The sequence below is a fragment of the Notamacropus eugenii genome, chromosome 2 (assembly GCF_028372415.1).
Source record: "Notamacropus eugenii isolate mMacEug1 chromosome 2, mMacEug1.pri_v2, whole genome shotgun sequence".
In the NCBI taxonomy this organism is placed as follows: domain Eukaryota; kingdom Metazoa; phylum Chordata; class Mammalia; order Diprotodontia; family Macropodidae; genus Notamacropus; species Notamacropus eugenii.
In genome coordinates, this window is record NC_092873.1 from 528,264,989 (window position 1) to 528,284,946 (window position 19,958).

Sequence of the window (19,958 nt, forward strand, 5' to 3'; positions counted from 1 at the left end):
ACCACCTTGCTGCCCAAAGGCCTTTTGTGGACTTGTAATATCATTAGTCAGTCAGTTCAGCATCCACAAAGCATTTCCTCAAAGGTTCATTTCCAGGCACTGTACTGGCACTAGTGGCAAAACCAGCCCCTGCCCTCAAGGGGCTTATCATACTCGAATGGTTAGGCCAAATGCTGAGGCTCCGTGTGAGAGGCTGTGTTGTGACTGAGGTCTCCTTGCCATTCTCATGACGTCTCCCACAATGGGAGCATCTGGAGTAGCCCACCAAGTATGGCAGGACCTGACATCTGCGTGTGGATTTTAGGAGGTCCTCCAACTTAGATGGGAAAAAAAAATTACTTCTTCATTTTAAGAGAATTGGCTATCTGGCAATCCTTTGTATTTTATGCATTTGAAAACACAATTCTGAGAAGGAGTGTGGTCCAGCTGACGGCCAAAGAGGTCCATGTCTCAAAAAAGTAGTAGCAATTCTTGGGACTACACCTGGCTTCTGCATGGGACAGCTTCCAAGCTAAGTGGCAGACATCTTTGCTGAGAGATGATTTAATTTGGAGAGCTGTTCATACAATTTCTCTAACTCTTTAACATCTGCAACAGATGCTGGGTAATCAATTCCAGTATTTATTCCCATCAGGACCACTGGGAGGAGAGACAAGCAAGTGCCCCATTAAATGACGTCTTGTGTGTGCTATTTCCTAATGGGAAATTTCACATTCACAATGACAAAATTTCAGGACCTTGAAATAGAAATCATAATGAAATAGAAGTCAGAATGGATTAGGCTTACACCACTTCTCTGGCTGAAGGGTGAGGGGGGACTGGGCGAGGAAGCTGGGAGTGAGGAAAGAAACACAAGAAAGAATTTTCGACTGAGGTGGCCCTTTTACTGTGTGATGAGAAGTTAAATGAATGTCGGAAAGGAGCCTGAGTCAGAAAAGGATTCACTAAGCACTTGCCACGTGACCTGGGCTAAGGGGGAGGGACCCACACAAAGGGAAAACCATGGCCCCCCACCCTGAGGAGTTCGCAGTCTAGTAGGCGAGACAAAACGTAGATAACTATGGGCAATATATGTCATAGACAATACGGTGTCGATAATGATATATTATTATTAATAATAATATAATCATATAAAATATGCTTAATAATTATAATATATTATATATTAACTACATATCACATAATAATATATACTATGATCCACCTATCTATTCATCTGCCTATCAGTCCATCTACTTATCTATTTATATCTATCTGTTTATCCATCTATCTACTTACCTTGCCTATCTACCATCTATCTACCATCTATCTAGCAATCCATTACGTATCTATCCATTCACCTACCTATTAATCCACCTGCTGGGGCAGCTAGGTGGTACAGTGGAGAGAGTATGAGTGCAGGAGTCAGGAGTTTCAAATCTCATCTCAGACACTTGGCACTCACTAGCTGTGTGACCTTGGGCAAGTCACTTAACCCCGACCGCCTCATCCTGGGTCATCTCCAGTCATCCTGATCATCACTGGATTCAGATGACTCTGGAGGAGAAGTGAGGCTGTTGACCTGTACAGCCCTCCCTCACTCAAAACAAAGTCAAGTGCAAGTCATGTCATCATTTCTCTGATGGCAAGGTCTTCTTCAGCAACGAAAGATAAACACATACAATCCACCTACTTATCTATCAATCCACCTAATCTATTTTTCCATCCATTCACCTATCTATCCAATTTATCTATCCATCTACCTATCAATTTATTTATGCATCTATTCATCCATCCATCCATCCATCCATCCATCCATCCATCCATCCATCTATTCTAAGTGGAAGGTAATCTCAGAGGGAAGGCAGTAGCATTGGGGGAGAATGGAAAAGCCTTCTTGCCTTGGATTTAAACAGTCTAGTAGAAAGCCAGGAGGAGGATGGGAGGAGAAGCATTATGGGCATGAGAGTTAGGTGACATGCTCTGTGTGAGAACCTGCCAGGAGGCTGGTTCTTGGCCTCAGTGCTTCTGGAGAATAGTGATCAAAACTGGTTTCCCTTCCTTTGTACGAAGCCCTTATTAGTGTCAGGCTTGTATCCCTACTGTCTCTTGCATATATTACGACAGATCATAGACAGGCCCTTAGAGGACATCATGACACAACATACCAATTTGTCAATTCTCCCATGGGAGACCCTTCCCTTCACTAGTGTAGAAAGCAACCCACTATGTGTGGCAGCAATGTGGATAGAGAGCTGGAAGAGATTGAAGAGATTAGCTAGGCCAAATGCCTCTTTTTACAGATGAAGAAAGTGACTGGCCTGAGGCCACACAGCTAGTGGTGACATCCCAAGGATTCGAACCCAGGGCTTCTGATTTCTTTCCACCAAACCACACTGCCCTTCAATCACAGAGGGAATGAGTAATGAGCTGCTAGCTCACACATTTTCAGGTGGGACCTCTGGTTTCATCAGTGTGGGGAGCTTCCCATGAGGAAAACCCCTCTACTCTACAATTGTCAACTTCCACTGGATGTGAAGTTGAGGGGACCTGGTATGATGCAGACTGATTTACTGCATGAATTCCTCCACAGTATCATTCACTCCACTTTACAGCTGAGGAGATGAAAACTCCTAGAGATGTCATGACCCCGCTGCTCCCAGAGCCAACAAGGGACAGATCTCGGCTTAAGCTTAGCCCCTTCTCTTTCTCTGCTTATCTATCTCTCTCTTTTTCTCTGACTTGAAGCCCCCTGGCAGGGCTCAGCTCCCACCCCTGGAGAAATTCCACAGCTCTCAGAACTCAGTAATAAGCTTAGCTTGCAGACTGATTGGTCACTGGAGACTTGTTTCTTCCACATCTTTCTTGTTTCACCAAGTAGACTATAAGCCTCCTGAGGGCAGGAAACATGATTTACCTTTCTCTATTCTCATTGCTGGAGCCCCCAAGCACATAGTAGGTCCTCAAATACAGCCGCTAACCAAAAGATCGACCAGGGATGCAAAGACAGGAACAAATGTGCTCAAGCAGTATATGGTTCACCAGGGAAACAATACGTCTGCATGGAAATCAATATAAAACATACCCCGAATGACTAAAAGGTACTGGGGCAAGGGGGGGGAGAACCAGCCAGGGAGGAGATTATGGAAGTCCTCAAGGAGGAGCTCTGCAGGAAGTCAGGGATTCCAAGAGGTAGAAATGAAGATGGGACATCATACCAGGCATGGTGACCAGCCAAGGCAAAGGTTCAGAGGGAGGAGATCAGCCATAGCTGCTTTTTTTGACACTATCTGCTCTCCATCTCCAGGACACATCCCTATCCTGGACATTCCCATTCACAGAGCTATAGAAGAGATGGCAGGACCAAAGGGATCATCAAGTCCTTCTTAGGCCTGAAAAAGTGCCCAGAAAGGACAAGGGGTCATCTGGCTTTTGCTTGAAGGCCTTCATTGGAAACCGCCTCTTCAGGCTGCTCATTCTGGCACTGGACCTTCCAATCATTAGGAAGCTTTCTCTCACCTTCTACCTGGGATCAGTGTAATTCCCTTTCCTACACAATGACCCTTTAACTATTTGAAGCTAGCTTCAAATTCCCACCTCCTACCCCAAACTTTCCTTCTACAGTTTCTCCTAAAGCCTTTTAACACCATAGGTGTTCCCAGCTGGGAACCTAGGTTTGGAGTTGGACAGGCCTCAAGAGCATTCAAAGGTGGCCCCAGATACTTCTTGGCTGTGTGATCCTGGTCAAATCACTTAATAGCTGTCTGCCTCAGTTTCTTTACTGATGTCCTCTAAAGTCCCTTCTAGCCCTAGACCTATGATTGTGAGTGAGGAAGACCAAGATGGTGATGGACCAAGATGGGAAAGAATCAAGATGGTGAAGGACCAAGATGGTGAAGGACTTGAGTCTTTATCTCATGAGGCTCTGGGGAAGAGAAGCCTTGAGCGGGGCAGACCTGTCCCCTGGAAGGTGGGCAGAGACTGGAGGAACTACTGTCTTCTGACTCTGAGACATTATGCCTCTCAAGAAGACCCAAGATCCTCTCTGCTTTATTGGCTTTCTCCTCCCACTACCTCCAACTCAGAGGGAGGTTACAGCCCACCAAAAAGCCCCTTAGCTCTGGTCACACCTGTCTCTGCAAACCTCCTCCTACTCACCTGCTTTGAGAACCTGGCATTCGCTGCTCTTCTCTACCCCTGGTGCAAGCCTGGTCACCAAGGGCACTTTGACGTGTTACCAATGGTGGGTCTGAATGCCAGGGAATGCTCTGAATTAGAGGACTTTGGATTAGAGGGGCCTTGTAATTAAACGAATATCAAGAGACCATTAACACAGGCAGTTGTCTTCCCAGTGGATTAATGGGAAAATAAACTTTCAACAATGGAAAGAGGGATAGAGTTGACAAGTAAAGAGAGATGCCTCAGTTTCCCTCTCTATAAAATGGAAGGGTCAGACAAGCCATCCTCTAAGGTTGGGACCAGATGTTTCCCTACAGAAGCTAACAGCTGGGGACTTATTAGTCTACTTGTGGCTGGGCCAATGGGGGAAGGAAGGATTCACAGATGGGGGATTCACAGAGCTGTATCCCTCACCCATCCTTCCCAGAACTGGTCTGGCAGCTCTTTCCTAGTATCCCTTAGGACTCTCAGCTGATATCTGAGAGGAGAGAAAAGTGAGACTCCCACAGAGCCTATGCCCTTGGGGGTAGTTTAAAAAAAAAAAAAGCCCAAGCCCTGTTGCCTGGGGCAATGGGTTTCTGTATTCCTGGAATAAAAAGGGAGCAGAGCCTGTGGGAAAGGGGGGGAGGGAGGAAAAAATTTAAGACAGGGAAGAGGAGCATCCTCAAGAGTCATTAAACAAGGATGTCAAATTCTGGATTTTTTGAAATTTAATTTGTTGGCTGTGTGTCTCTTTTCACCTCCTTGTTCTTGAGAAGAAAGCAGTCCCTGGTGGACAAACAATCCTCCAGTGTGTGAGAAATGAATGGGCCCTTCACACCTTGCCTCAAAAGGTCTCCGGCTCAGGCTTTGGTGGAATGGCCAGGACATGGAAAGAATGGAAAACAAAGTACCTGTCAAAGTCATTGAAAATGTCCCTACAGAAAAAATACCCCCATGAGAATCAAAGGCAGCAACTGAGTCTAAATATTCCTAGCAGCATTCTTGGGGCTATGCAAACATCTGGCAATGACCAATGCCAGGACAGCCACAAGATGGTGGTCTGAGGGATTACAGACCTCCAGGCACAAGGGACATCATTTTACAGATGAGGAAACTGAGTCCTAGAGCTCAGATCCCAGAGTCAGTAATTGTCAAAAGAGGCAGGTTTCGAACCAGGTTCTCCCGACTAGAGGTCCACCAGCACTCTAAGAGCAAGACTGAATACTGTTGGACAACAGGAAGTGAGAAATGAGAAATTCAAAGCCGTGAAAGGAAGATTTGTAGGAAATGACATGGAATAAAATAATGAGAAGGAAAGGAATACTCTACCCAGAGGCCTCGACACTGAAAATGAAAAGATGACTTAAAGGTAACCAGCTCGCTGGGGCTGAGAATCTGCTAAGGAAGGTGACCGTGGAGTAGGCTGGTGGCCCTGGCATTGTGCCACAAGTACAGATCAGTCTGGGGGTAGGAGTGGGGAAGGGTTCCCCTTCCCTCCCCCAGAACAGGAGGCATAAACAAAGGAGAGGCGAATCGAGAAATGAAGGCTCCATTTGGCACCACAAGACCCCTGCCCCATCCACCTGCAACAGCATGACCTTGGGAGAAAACGACTTTACCTGTCTAGGATCAAAGACTTAGAATCGGTTGGGACTTTAGAGAGCATCCATTCGTACCCTCTCCTCTTCCCCACCCCTATTTCATATGTGAGAAAACTGAGGCCCAGAGAGATTGTGGCTTGGTCATCAGCTAATGGGTTCCTGAGGTGCAATTCAAATCCAGATCCATCCTCGAGGACAGGTACCTGGTATCAATGACTCTCTTAATAAACATTGATTGGTTGACTGGGATGTAAAACGAAAGAGCTGGACTCAATGACCTCAACGGTCGGTGCTTTCCAAGGTCTAAACCTACGATCTTTCACACGTATTTTGTTTTCTTAAAGATTATCATGCCTCTGTCTTTCAGCTAGAGTGTGCCTTAGAACAATTTCCCCAATAAATAAAATCATTCTTGTGAAAGCAAGGCCAATGGGATTTTATTTTTAAGGTTCTTATTATAATCCCAACCTGTGTTAAATGAATCAGGTTTGACTTGCCAGTCTAAAGCTTCTAAAAAATTAACAAATCCACAAGGTTTTCTGCATACATGAGGAGATAAAACTATACAGGAAGACTTCCCTTTTCCCCTCCCACTCCCCAGCTCCCTGAAACTGATTTCCATTTTTACTTTTAAAAAAGAATTCTGAAAACATAAAATTGTGAAAAATGGTACCTGCTTAGCCTCGCTCTGATGGCAGCCCTTCGAGTGGCCGGCGACAGTCCAAGGACACGCAAATTAACAGGAGCAGAGATGAATTACAGCCCAGCACTCAGGCAGCATCCGCCCGAGCTCCTAATCTAGAATCTCCTAGACATGCTTGGCTGGGAGGGGAGTATTTCTGACATTTGCTCGATTTCAGGTCACGGCCAGTAGCAGAAAGAGCCAAGGGGAAAGAGACAAAACAGCCTCCCAAGGACTGTGAGCAGCTCAGCAAAAGCAGCCGCCGCTGGTGGGAGCGTGAGTAATGTCCATTACTTATTGGTAACAGCTGCATCGCTGTGCCCCCGGGACCGAATAGGGGGGACCTAGAGTTTCTGCAACAGAAATCCATTCTGAATGAAAGCATTTGGAAAGCACATTTAAATCCATATTAGTTAGTGACTGGTCCTTGTAGATAATATTTTTAATATAATCTGAAATGATTTGAATTTTTAAAACACAGCTGTGACAGTCTTCCACTCTGACATCCAGACGAGGTTATTTCGGGGGAAAACAACAACAGTTTTGCTCTCCAATCTACCCAGTGCTGACGTTTCTTCCAGGATTATTGATAATGAGAACAAAGGGCCTGCTTTGTACATTCAAATTCGACTGGAAGACTGGGGATTCTGAGAGCAGGTGTTCCTGTATGGTACTCCAGGGGGCAGAGCTGTGCAACATTTCACTGAAAGGAGCCCTAGGTTTCTGCAGAGAAATTGGACATGGTTTTCCTCTGCAGGATCCTCACCCAGCCTTCTCTTTTCTCCTGGCCACATTTTCATTCAGAGTGAATAGCCAGCACTCCACAGCCTTTATTTCTGCCTTTTTCCCTGGTACAATCCAAGAGAAGGGGGCATACTGCAGAAGAGGGAAGGAGGGAGAAATAGAAGGGGGATGGGAAGGATGAAAGAGGTGACCAGAGTCCTTAGAAAGGAAAGAAAGAAGAAAAAAAGGAAAAGAAGGGGAGGAAGGAGGAGGGTCCTTCTGAAGGGAAGGATGGAAGCTTTGATTAGGGTCAGATCATAGCTCTTCTACCCTACCCCTACTACCCCATTTTAGAGATAAGGAAACGGAGGGGCAGAAGGGCTAAGTAGCCAAGGTAAGCCACACACTGCCTCCTGCTGCCATCTGAGGGCTGGGGCTGGCCAATGCTAAGGGAAGTTCAAGACCGATTCTGTACTTCACTTTGCAGAATTCTGCCTCATGCCAATTTCTAGTGGAAGTCTCCTGTGTACAGGGAGGCATCTGCTCCTTGCCCCTCCTCCTCTCTGTTCATCCTGCACCCGTCAGTCTGTGTGACTACAAGAGCCCCTGGAGAGCTTCCCGTTGTACATCCTCACTGTGGGAACTCTCCCCTCTGTACCCAGTGCAGACTCCAGGCCAGGAAGAAGCCCAGACAGGCAGCTCCTGGCCTATATACTCCATAAAGCGCAGGCTGTGTGTGTGTGTGTGTGTGTGTGTGTGTGTGTGTGTGTGTGTATGTAGTACATGTGTATGGTGTGTATGTGTGTGTGCATGCTCTGTGTGTGTATGTGTGTATATAGTGGAAGGCATGTTTAATGTGAATCAGGAAGGGACAGTTCCAAACCAGATCCTGACATTAGTTGGGTGACTGTGGGCAAGTCTGGACAAGCTCTTTGAGTCTCAGTTTCCTCATCTGTAAAATTAAATTCTCCGTATTTACAGAGAATTACCAATTATCTTTAAAACAATAAACAGCCCTCAAGGCAGATGGATGGGCACTGAAGTACTTGCTAAATAAATGTTTGCCAAATGCCTCACTCTAATGATCTGTGCAGTAGGCCCTGAAGGACCCACCTCACAAGGGCTGTGGAAAGGGTCTAATGAAATAATGTATTTTATGTAAAGTGCTCTGTAAACTTATAGTGCCAATTATCATTAATACGATATTATAGTATTAACAACCGCAATTAATACTAAAGGGAAGGATGGAGTCTGCCTGAAATCCCCTTCTCCCAAATTAAAGTATGACTGACTAAATAAAAAACCAAGAGGAAATTCTTTCTTGAGAGCACGGACTGTCTGTCTTTTGGATTGAGGTCTTTCTACCCTATGAGTACCTGGCGTATGTAAGTTTGAGAAATGATTTTCCATTCACTTTCTTATTCATTCATTCACTCATTCATGGCATTTTTCTTTCATTTAAAGACTAGACTTCTAGCAAGGAGTCATGAGATTTCTGCTTACCACTCCCCCATACACCCCCCCACACATATGTGCCAGGACTCTTCACTAAAGCGGGATGAGATAGGAAAATAGTACTGCCCTCATTTTATGGATATGGAAATGGGTGCAGAAAGATTCAGGCTTTCCCAACATCACCCAGCTGGTATATGGAGAGTTGGAGCCAGAAAGAGCTGGGTATGAATTCTACTGAGGCAAGGCTGGAACCTGATGGGTCTCAGTTTCCTCACCTGTCAAATGAAAGGATTAAAGTCAGCGGTTTCCAGGTTTCCCTCTAGCTCTAAATCTAAGATTCTGTCCTGAGTCTGGGGAAACTGAAGGGTCCTTAGTACTGTCAAAGGGAAACTGAGACCCAGACAAGTTGGCCTAGTTGTCCAAGGCCATACAACCAGTGGTGGCAATGAATAAATCAGTCAAAAAATACTTATTAAGACCTACTGTGTCCCAGGAACTGGAGACACCGAGAAAGGCAAAGGACAGTGCAGGGATGGAGAGCCAGTGGCCTCAAGGTCACGTGTGGTCCTCTAGTCCTCATGTGCAGATTCTCCACCCAAGGTCTAGTCCCTGCCCTCAGTGAACTCACAGTCTAACTGGGGAGACAAATATAGAGGAAAAGCTAGAAATAATCAAGGAAGGGAAGGTATTAGCATTAAAGAGAGCAGAGTCAGGTATTTTAATAACTGCCACAAACGTTTATACAGCAGTTTACATACATTATCTTACACGGATCTGGTGTGATAATTACTATGGCCATTATTATTATGATTCTTACAAACAAGGCCAGGGGAATTAAGTGACTTGCCCTGGGCACCCAACTACTCAGTACTTGAAGCAGGATTTGAACCCTGGTTTTCTGGATTCTATGAACCAAGACCTCCAGACTCTCTGGGGGATAATCTTCCCTTTGCCTCCCTGGGATTTTAAGGGCTTCTCTGAGGACTGGCAAGTTTGGGCCCCTCATGTTACTGATCTCCTGTGAGCCCAATCTGGGTCCAAGAAACTACCATTCTCAGTGAAGCTTCAAGGCAATGCGTGCCATGCACCTTCTTTACCTGCTGTGGGCTACCCACAGAGCAGTGGAGAAGCACAAGGTTGGGGTGAGAAGGTTTCGATCTAATTCAAAAAGCCGTTGTTAAAACACCTACTATATGCCATGGACTGTTTGCTCTAGAGCCAAAGAGACCTCAGACGACATTGGGTCCAACCCTCTCATTTTGCAGATGAGGAAATGGAGACCCAGCAGGGTTTGATGACTTGCCCAGGGATATACAGCTAGCAATCATCTGACTTTGAATCTGAATCCAGGTCTTTTTTACTTCAAATTGGGTTCATCATCCCCCAGAGCCTCCTCTCACTAGCTGTGTGATGTTGAGAGTTGCTGAATCTTTCTGAGCCTGTTTCCAAGTCCACAAAAGGGACAACACTGGTCTTCCCTTCATTCGCCTGACATGGTCGCATTAGAGTTGGGAATGGAACCCTCCAGGAGGTCCTAACACAAGAAACTTTAGCAGTCAGTCAGTCAGTCAGTCAATACACATTTCCATAAGTACTGGTTATATTATGTCAAGTACTGTACTAAGAGCTGAGGACAGAGAAAGGCCAAAAAAAGCGGTCCCTCAGGGGGCACATGGTCTAATGGGGGAGGAACATGCAAACAACTACGTACAAACACGTTATGTTTTGTGTTCAGTCGTTTCAGTCGTGTCCAACTCTTCACAGCCCCATTTGGGGGTTTCTTGGCAGAGATACCGGAGGGGTTTGCCATTTATTTCTCCAGCTCATTTTAAAGAGGAAGACCTGGAGGCAAGCAGGACTAAATGACCTGACCAGGCCAAACAAGCAATAGACAGGATAAATTGGAAATAACTGATAGAAGGCAGGCACCAGAATCTCCCTACGTCTGCACTGACAGTTCCCAAGTAATGGAGCATTTTCCCTCCTCACTTCTGCCTCTTGGCTCAAACTCTGCCTTGTGAAGAAGACCTTTCAAACTCCACAGCTCCTCGCCACTTCTTTCTGAGGTCACCTTCTAGAACCCCTGTCTTTATCTGAAATGGGGAGTTATTTGCATGATCACCCTCTTTAGAGAGGAAGCTTCTTGAGGGCAGGGACCAGGCCTTTGTCTTTCTTTGTATCCCCAGAGCTTTAGCACAGTGCCTGGCATATAGTAGTAACTTAATAAGTGTCTGCTGCCTAACCAACTGTTCCAGGATACAAAGAAAAATCAGAACTGCTCCTAGTTTCAAGCAGCTTATATTCTATCTCCACATACAATGCAAATATAAACGACATACAATGTAACTTAAAGAAGGAAACAATGTTACCAACACGGGGAGGATCAAAAAAGCCTTTAACAAGTCATCACACAAAAAATAAGGGTAGAAGAGGCCAGGAGAGAAAGTAGGGATTAGAAAAGGAGGTGGACTGGTCATGGGCAGGAGTGGGAGGGAAGAGAGGGAGAGTCCTATTCCTCCACTGGTATCTTTGCACTGTGGAAGAACTAGATGAAGCCGTTGGGTCTCCTGGGAGGGAGGGACAAAGCACTGATGCTCCCATGGAAACAGCCCTACCTCTGCTGGAGTCTGAGGACCTGGGGTCAAGTCCTACCTGTCACTTACTGCCTGAGGAGTCTTGGACAAATCACATAATAAGGGGCTCACAGTTTTCTTGTCTGTAACATTAAGGGATGGGGCTAGAAAACATCTCAGGCCAATTCAGCTCTCAAATTCTGTCTCTGAGGGGAACAGGCACTGAGAGGGGCATCCACATCATAGAGAACAGAGATCCATGTTTCTCATGGATCCAGTCTGTTTCTCTGCTGTTCCCAATTCTCAGTTGTCAGCACTTTTTCTTTAGTTCCTCTCTGTCTCTGTATCTCTGAGGCAGAGACTTACTGAGGCAGATAGAAGATGAAGTGGATAGTGCTGGACTTGGAGTCAGGAAGATCTCAGTTTGAATCCTGTCTTAGAAGTTTAATAGCTGTTTGACTTCACCCCTGACTATGCAGAGCTCAGCCACTCCCAAAGGCACCTGGATGGAGAAGAAGGACTGCAGGAAGGACTTCCCTGACTAAAAGATACTGTGTTACAGAGGAGCACACACACACACATGCACTCACATGCACACACACATGGTGCAATGAGGTTCAGTAATGCTACCAATAACACACACCAGGGCTGCACAGTGGAGAGAGGGCCAGTCTCAGTGCTGGGGAGACCTGGGGTCGAGTCTCCTTCAACAGACACTAGACTTGTGAGCCTGGACAAGTTACCCAACTTCTCAGCACCCCCAGGCAACTCCCAAGACTATAAATTGGCCCCGAGTTGGCCCAGAGCACTGGGCTTGGAGTCAGGAAGACCTGAATTCAAATCTCACCTCAGACATTAGTTGGGTGACCCACCTACCTCAATTTCCTCATGTATAAAACGGATTCAGTGGCTTAGCATACTTCAAAGCATTACATAAAGGCTATTTCTTATTATTCTCCATCTAGGGTCCCGTGATAAGCACCAGTAGAAAGATCCCCCTCCACAAGAGTTCTTTACACCATCAGAATCACAGCAGCAACTTGGACATAAAGAGAGCTTTACCGTGAAGACGGAGATCCTCACACCACCTAGACAGAGGTGCTGCTGTTATCCCCAGTTTAAAGCTAAGGGAACAAAGACTTGGAAATGCTTAAAGGACTTAGCTAGACTCTGCACACAGTCATCAAGCATGAGGGTGGGGGCAGGATCGGAACCTGGATCTTTCCAACTCGAACACCAGCACCTCCCTCTCTGGATCCTTCCATTCCCACGATGGTCGCTATCTCTTCTGCCCTTTGTAGCTAAACTCCTACTAGGCTGCCTCCAAGGTTCCACACCTCTCACTTTCTTATTAACTCCTTATAAACTGGCTTCTGACCTTATCATTCACCCAAAACTGCCCTCTCCAAAGTGACCCACGATCTCTTAGTTCCCAGAACCAGTGGTTTTCCCTCAATCTTCATTCTCCTTGACTTTTCTTGAGCCTCTGATGCTATGGCTTGCTCTCTTCTCCTGGACACTCTTTTCTCTCTAGGATAATAGTCACCATCTCTCCTGGTTCTCCTCCTACCTCTGTGACCCCTTCTTCTCTGTCCCTTTTGCTGGATGCTCCTCCAGGTTAGGTCTCTAACCATAGGTGTCCCTTAGGGTTCTGTCCTCTCTTCTTCTCCCTCCACACTACTCCCTTGGTGACCTCATCAGCTGCCATGGATTGAAGGATCATCTTTATGCTGATCATTCCCAGACTGACCTCTCCTGCCCCAATCTTTCTGCAGACCTCCAATCTCCCATCTCCAATGCCTTTCAGACATCTCAAACTGCATGTCCAGTAAACATCTTACACTACGCATGTTCAAAGCAGAATGCATTATTTTTCCACCACCCTCCCCACCTACCCTCCTACCTTCCCTATTACTGCCGAAGGCACCAGCATCCTCCTGTCCCTCATGCTTACAAGCTAGGGGTCATTCCAGATTTCCTGCTCTCTCTCACTCCCCATATCCCTATCTAATATGGTGCCATGGTCTGCTGATTTCACCTCTGTAGCATCTGTGAATACATCCCCTCCTTTCCTCTGACTGACTGCACCCTGCCGCAGGCCCTCGTTGTCTCAAGGCTGGACTGACACAGCAGCTGCTGGGGGTAGGGGTAGGGGGGTCTGCTGCCTCAGTCTCTCCCCATTCCAGTCCGTCCTTCATTCAGTCACCAAAGGGATTTTCCTAAAGCCCAGGTCCAATCATGTCACCCCTCCCCATTCAACTCCAGTAACTCCTTCTCACCTGTTTTGCATTCAAAACCCTGCATAATGAATCCCCCTCCCACCTTCCGGTCTCCTTACACCTCACTCCCTGACATATACTCTTCAGTCCAGTGACCCCAGCTCCTGGGGGCTCCATCTCTTGGCTTGAGGCATTCTCTCTGGCTGTCCCCCTGCCCCCACCAGGAAGGGCCCCCCTCTCTGCTCCAGGTCTGAACCTCTTTGGCTTCCTTTAAATCCAACTCATATCCCACTTTCTACAGGAAGTCTTCCTCAATCCTCTGAATTCTGGCACCTTCCCTCATTAGTTATTTCCTGTTTATCCTGCATAGAGCTTGTTCATACATATTTGGCTGCATGTTGCTGCCCTCAGTGGACCATGAGCTCCTAGAGGACAGGGGCTGTCTTTGGCCTCTTTTTGTATTTCCAGGACTTAGCCCTGTCGTACACAGTAGGTGCTTAGTAAATGCTTACTGATTGACTCTACTTATTAGATTACAAATTTACTATAAGTCCGGTCAGGTTGTGTCAAAAGGCTTCTGTGGGTTCTATGAGATGCATCTCTGAGCCAGAAAGATCACCAGACCTAGAGAATCTGAATCTTGTCGTCTACCTATGACCTGTGTGACCTTGTGCAAATTCCATCATGCTGTGCCTGGCTCTATTCTGACCCTTCCATCAATAATGGAACAAGAATGACCTCACGCAGAGTCCTCAGCCTGGCAGGGTGGAGGCTCAAAGTGCCTGGATCACCACGGGCTGACTGAATGACTGAGTCACTGTTCAGAGGGTGTTCCACCAGTCACTCAGTGGTATGGGGTAAGCGTATGGACTGAAGTATTAGGGGGCACATTGGTCATTTGCTTTTGCTTAGGCTCTTAGAAGCAGCCAGTGGTACCACATTTAGGGTTAGTGCACAGAGCCCTGGGCCTGGAGCTTAAATATGGTCTCAGACACTTCTCAGCTCTGGGAGCCTGGGCCAGTCCCATTACCTCTGTCTCTCTCAGTTTTACCTTTGGATTAATAAGAGCACCTACCTCCCACAGCTTTTGTGGAGATCCAGTGAGGTAACAGTGCCTGGGCTTCCCTTCCTTTCCCCTCCCCTTACTATAATTTTGGAATAAATATCTAATGATAAAAGTTAATTGACGTTAGTTAGAGGGAACTCTGCAGTCAGTCATCAGCACTTGAAAAGGGAAAGGGGAAGAACCCAGCTGGTGGGGACTTGAGTCAATGTCAGGTGTGTCCCTAGCACCCTGAGGGGAAGATGTAGACAGCTGGGCTCCAGGCACTCTCCCTAAGGTCCAGTCACAATTCAGAGTGAGCAGAGAACATTTCTCTCACCTCCGAGGCTTTGCACTGGGTTGGCCTCTCAGCTCTCCTAGATTCCTTCAAGGTGTGGTTGGCCGAGGGGACATTTCCTGGTCCCTGAAGCTGCTAATGCCATCCCTCACAGATGTCTTTCTAGCTGTTCCATGAGAAGCATCTCCCTGCTCACTCCCCATCAGAATGCAGGCTCACTGTGGGAGAAGCAGGGATTTTTTTCTTTTTCATTTTTTTTACATATTTTCCATCCTTGTTTTTGCTTTGCTTTGCATCCCTGGTATAGTGCCTGGAACACTGTAAGCAATTAACAAATGTGTGCTGGCTGGCAAGCCCGACAATTCACAGATGAGGAACCGGGCTCCAAGATGCCAGGGCTGCACAGCCAGTACTGATCTGATGCAGGATTTAAATCAAGTCTGTCCTGACTCTGGGTCTAAACACTAACGAAGCAACCGAGGTGTAACTGCCCAGAGAGACAAACGCTGACCTGGATTGGGAGTCGAGACCCGGGTTCAAAACCTGTACTTGTCATTTACTACCTGTGTGACCTTGGATAAATCACTGCCTCTCTGCATCTAGGTTTCCTCACTGTAAAACCAGAGGCTTAGACTAGATGGCCTCCAAAGTTCACTCCAGCTGGAAATGGAGAATCTTAAGCATTCCTCATCTTTAGGTGAGATCCTACTCAATTGCAGCATGTTGGATATGGCCCGTGCTCTTGGCTGCTGAGGTCCCTTTGGACCCTGGGTCTATCCTCTCCACTATTAGCTGTGCCTGCCAGCTTCATGGATAAACAAAAGGGCCCAGGGTGGAGGTCTGTAGTGAAGCCGGAATGGCCTCCGTGTGGAGAGCCGTCCTGTGGCATGAAATACTGTTGTCAGAGACAGGGTAGCTGAGAGGGCAGTCATGAGCCTGGAGTCCATCCAGAGCTCATGGGATGTGGAGAGAGTGAAGCCAGCTTTGACAGCTGGGAAACCCGAGTGCAAATCCTGCTTGGTGTGAACCTGGGCCAGTCACTTAACCTTTCTCTGCCTCAGCTGCTCATCTATAAAATGAGGACAATAATAGTGCCGCCCTTACAAGGTTCCTGTGAAGACCAAGCAGGAGTCCGTGGCAGACCTTACAGGGCTAAGAAAATACTGACTGTTAGGAAATACTGACAGAGGAAGGGCCCCAAGGAGCCCTGGTTCATGCCCCTCATTTACAAAAGAGGCCAAGGGTTCCTCCTCTATAAAAGGAGGATAAGAAGGGCACTGAAACTGGATGTTGTGAGAGTTTAGTGAGATTTTAGAGATACAGATGTGTATAGAGACATATAGTAAATAAATAGAAATAAATAAAAATAGATAAAATCCTTTGCAAACCTCATCGCACTAGATAAATGTGAGCTGTTGTTATGATTCATATGGATTATCGACATTTTTATTACCGTTAACACACTGATGATGACGATGACAGCGACGTTAGGAGACAGGCTGGAGGCCTGTGGGACCATGGGAGACTCCTGCAGTGACCTTCTGGAGGCCGCGGATGAGAACCCTGCCTGGGCTGGGGGCGGGGGCATGAATAGACTGTGGGCTTCCATTTCGCAGGATTCATCCAGACGGATGAGATCACAACCCCATTTAATATACAGAGAGAATACTCCTATTTCTCAATGCCTGGGCCCAAGGGCAGACATCTGGAGGGTCTAAGAATTATTACAAGGGATCCTTATCTAGTTATGTGTTTTCTCAATTGATAGAGGTTAATAATACAGCATTATGTGTCTGTGTGAGGGCTAAGAAAATGGACGTTGCAAAGAGGCCTTCATACTAATGAAAAAGCTGGAAAATAATGATACTGGGAAGGGAGCGTTCAGGGACTGCCATGAGGCTGGGACTGAGCTCTAAGAGCTCTCCGATCACAGGGAGGCCTTGTGAACACACAGAAGTCCCTTTCCTCAATCAAACGAGCATTTCTTCAGTGCTCACAAACCCCAGGCATTGTGCTACATGCCAGGAATACAGGTACTAAGAATGAAATAATCCTTCCTCCCAAGGAATTTCCATTCTAATGAGGAAGATAAATACGTCTGTGTGTGTGTGCACATACACGCACAAGCACCAATATAAAGTGAATGAAATAAAAATACAGTACGCCCACTGATGCACAGAATAGTTCAGGGGCAGGGCTGGGAGATCACCAAAGGCTTCCTGGCGTCTCAGCAGCATCTTCAAAGGAAGAGGGGGCCTCCAAGACAGAGCTAAGGAGGAAGAAGCTTCCAGAGATGGAGAGGGGCCTGTGGGAAGGCACCGACACCAGAGTCAAGGGATTGAGAGAGGGTCAGCACAGTGGGAGGAGACAGCCAGGGAGAGGGAGCGCCATAGAGTCCTTACAGAAAGCAGGCCCCAGCCCTCCCAATCCCTGCCTCCCAGGGTGCCCTTCAGGCTCAGGTGAGACAAAGCACCCAGAACACTTTGCTGCTGCGTGCCAAGGTAAGTTATTGTGAACGATGACCCTAAGAAGCCGATGTCACTAAGCAATTAATGCCATCAATAATAACAATTACTTCTTCTTAACGGTGCAGGGGTGGGGTGGGGGTTTTTATTGGCATTTAGACATTTCTGCTTCATGATGCAGTTTCCAGGAATGTCTTAGCCAGAAGTGGGGCCTGCCTCTGCCTGAGCAGCCCGGCTGTTACTCACCCTGGAGGCCTGGCCAGTCCCAGCCCTGTCTGGGCCTCCTCCTGGGGCTCTGACTTCATCTGATTGTGTGGTGTGCCCACATCTGTAGGATGGGGGGTGCTGGAAGTCCGTGAATGAATGAGTGAATGAAGTATTTATTTAGTGCTGACTATGGGGCAGGCTCTGGGCTGGGTGCTGGGCTACAGAAAGAAGCTAGTCCCTGCCCTCAACGTGTTTCCATTCTAATGGGGGAATATAACAAAGGTGATCAGTAGAGTCATAGGGGAGCAGACAGACACGTTCCAGGGACAGGACTAGTTGGCTTGTTGGTCCAAAACTTAAATTGGGGAACGAAGGAGGAAGGGCCCAGGGCAGGAATTCCAGAGCTGAGAGGGAGCTCTCCAGGGATCAACAGTGGCACAGTGCCAGGAACATAAATGTGTTTAATAGGCACTTTATCTATCTACCCATTTATCTTTCTAGCCATACATCCATCTATAGATCTAACTATCCATCACTCATCTAGCCATCTGTCCCTATCTATCCATTTCTCTAAGATCATCCACCTATCTATTACCTGTCTATCCACCTGTCTCTGTCCATTTATCTCTCTATCCCTCTATATAAGATCATCTATTTGTCACCTGTCTATCCATCTGTCTGTCTCTGTCCATCTATCTATCCATCTAGCTAACAATCTTATGTAAGGGAGAAGTCTCCTCTCCCCTAGTTTATTCTCTAGCCTTCCTTGAAGGAAATAGCACATGTTCTAGCACATGTTCTCTCTCTCTCTCTCTCTCTCTCTCTCTCTCTCTCACACACACACACACACACACCACACAACTCATACACACACATACACATACACATAACACTTAAGCACACACATACATGCCAGTATTTTGGAATTACAGCATGCACCTCTGTAGAAACCAAGAGGAATACTGGATTTGCAGTTGAGGACAGCTGGGTCCTGGGCCTTGAGTTCCTCATCTTGAGGATGAAGGGGTGGGACCATCTCTCTAAGGTGACCCCATCATCTCAGCACTGCACTTACTTTAGGACTCCAAACCCCAACAAACTCTGACTGGGGAGGCTCAGAGGCTGTTGAGTGTGACCCGCACTCCAACAAGCATCTCCTCTACAATGAATCCAGCCTCTTCCTGAAGACCTCCAGGAAGGGGAGGTCCACTCTGCACAGGGGTCTGCTCCCATCTCCACCCTTATCACCACTCCCAAAATCTCCTGCCCATCAAGGCAACATGGGCTCCAAGATGAGTGGATGAGCAGACCTGAATTTTACAAGTTTCATCTCTTATGATTTGTGTGATGGGGACTCAGGGAAGATGGTAGGTCAGCTTCATAACCCAGATACCTCTGGTACCATCTCACAAACTCTAACCAACAAACAGATCACCTCCAGGAATGCATACAGTCCTATGTGGCGAACCTAAGTTGCTCCCCTCTCCTCACATTTCCAAACTTGTCACATCTTTCTCTCCTCTCCCCCCACATACTCAGGTGTGATATCTCCTCTGTCTCTCAACTGGAAGACTTCTTCCCTAGGCCCCAGCAGCCCATTCAGACTTTACCACTTTAATACGAATACAGGAATAGAAGCCTGCCCCCATACATAGTTTAGCCTCTTTTAAAAGGAAGCTTTTATGAGCTCAGAACCTTGGGGAAAAGAAAAGTTAGCAACACCATACATGCAAAACCTAATATGTAAAGGGTCAGAATCACAGTCAATAACCTCTTATGAAGTACGCGGTGCAGCATGGGGAAGGAAATCTATGTTTCACCCACCAAGATCCCGGGAGAGCAGCAGAGACTCCCACGTGTCTCAGATACATCAATAACTGCCCTCCTCCCCTGCAGTTCTCTGCAAGGCGTCTCTGCCAGCTGACCGTGGGCTCTGAGAGGAAAAGCCTTGTTGTTGTCTTTTGTTGTACCCCTAGCATTTAGCACAGGGCCTGCACACAGTAGGTGCTTACTCTGTGCTTGATGACTGACTGAATCTTTCAGACATATGATCTATTGCTTCCTAACAGGTTATACATTCCAAATCCTGGAGCTGACAGGAGACGGCATCCTGGGCTCTGAAGAGTCAGAAGATTTGGGTCTAAGTCCCAAGAGTTCTAGCACTAATCAGTGAGGCCTTTTTTTTCTTGCAGAAGATCCATGAGAAAACTGGAAAACAGTGTGGCAGAAACTGGGCTTAGAGAGACATCTGACACCATAATACCAAAATAAAGCCCAAATGGGCACACGATCTAGGTATAAAGGCTGATTATTATGAACAAATTAGGGGAGTAAGGGACAGTGTATTTGTCAGATCTATGGAGAATGGAGAAATTTATGACCAAACAAGAGACAGAGAACATTATGAAATACAAAATGGATCATTTTGATGACTTTTAAATTGAAGCTTTTACACAAACAAAGCCAATGCAACCAAGATTAGGAGGGAAGCAGAAAACTGGGAAAGAATTTTTTCAACTAGTGTCTCTGATAAAGGTCTCATTTCTAAAATAT

At 46.7% G+C, this 19,958-nt stretch overlaps 1 protein-coding gene across 4 annotated transcripts in view; it reads right to left on the bottom strand.

Moving 5' to 3' along the window:
- GNG12 (G protein subunit gamma 12) overlaps positions 1–19,958 on the bottom strand; it is a 135,959-nt gene that overhangs the window by 58,774 nt on the left and 57,227 nt on the right. The window contains exon 1 of one of the 4 annotated variants that reach the window (XM_072649801.1): positions 6,415–6,499. The exons of the other annotated variants lie outside the window; for them this stretch is intronic. The gene's annotated coding sequence lies outside the window, so the exon portion shown is untranslated. Of the gene's footprint in view, positions 1–6,414; positions 6,500–19,958 lie in introns of those variants that run through there. 4 annotated transcript variants of the gene reach the window in all.